Consider the following 1,525-nt stretch of genomic DNA (forward strand, 5'->3'; position numbering starts at 1 on the left):
CACCTAATATATATATATATAAAAGTTTAAAACTTAAAAGTTCAATTTTTTAATTAAATTATGATTATAATGTTATCGTCCGAGTTAATTATCAATGATATGATTATCAATGATAATTGTATTAGAGAAAAAAATTATAATTTTGCAACAAAATAAGATATTACAAGTACATACTTATTTATGCAGCATTTGTATAATAAAAATTATGAATTTAATAATGTATTATTCAAATATTTATGTCAATCGCAAATTTAATTGAAAATTTATATCAATTGTCGATAATGTCATTGTTCTTCAATTATTCTCGGGTTCCGTATAGTCACGAAAATTTGCTCAGGGCCGGCCATCTTTGATAACATCTCGTAGGCACCTGTAAGTGACATGCTGTAATTGTAAAAGATCCTCTACATAGAAATCATAGACGGCGTGAAATCTTAAATCGTAGGAAATTGATCAATTCTAATCGAGTATTCTCTTTATATTTGATTGATTGGTTTCTTACGATTTAAGACTACGACTATCTACGACTTCTATGTAGAGGACTCTTTAAGAATTGATTATTTTTTACAACTACAACCATTTACAAATATATATTATGCTTTTGCAATTGTAAAATGAGTTTTAGGCAGGACATGGAAAGTTATTTTTTAAAAATTACAGTTACTCGTTATCGAATCAAAAAAGGAATAAATTATCATTAATAATTATTAATTTTTAGAAGTAACTCATTACAGTTATCGTTAAGCCTAATTTGATTGTATTTATCTAACCAGCACATATACAATATTTAAAAAATATACAAAAAATGTTTTTTAGTATAAATATTTATTTAATATAAATATATTAAATAAACATTTAAAAAATGTTTTTCAAATATTGTATGCTGATTGAGTAACATCGCAAGCATATCGTAGCGTCGTGCCATTTAAAAATTGATGCATCAGATTGGCGGACGCAACCAGCTTGCGATCTATGCTGTCTACACTGAAAGAAACGATTGACTGCTGCAGCAAATTAGATTGTAAAATTTGGCATATCATTTTTAATTGGCTGCAGTAATCAATTTTTGATGAGTCTATTTTGGCATCAGCCATATCCGCAATGTCAGTATAGGATTCAATAAGTTAACAGAAACAAAAATTGGCTGCTACAACTAATTAAAAATGCTATGCCACATTTAGCCAATCTTTTCTTTTAATGCAATTTTTGAGAAATATATCATTATTTCAAGAATTATTTTACAAATCTATAAATAATAATATGGCTCAATACAATAAAATTAACAATAATAAACAAGAAAGATTATGAGCTAAAACAATAATTATCTATTAATTGAAATAAAAATAGTGATGATTATGCGTACATTATCATAATAAAATAAAAAAAAATAAAAAAATAAAAAATGCATCAAATTACTGTATCAAATTCGAAAGTGCATGTATTTTGTGATTCATAATTGACAACGGTTATGCACTGAAAAAAAATGTAGTCAATTTTAATAAATATTTAGTTGAATACTGCTAAT

This window comes from Atta colombica, unplaced genomic scaffold (genome assembly GCF_001594045.1).
Source record: "Atta colombica isolate Treedump-2 unplaced genomic scaffold, Acol1.0 scaffold107, whole genome shotgun sequence".
Taxonomy (NCBI): domain Eukaryota; kingdom Metazoa; phylum Arthropoda; class Insecta; order Hymenoptera; family Formicidae; genus Atta; species Atta colombica.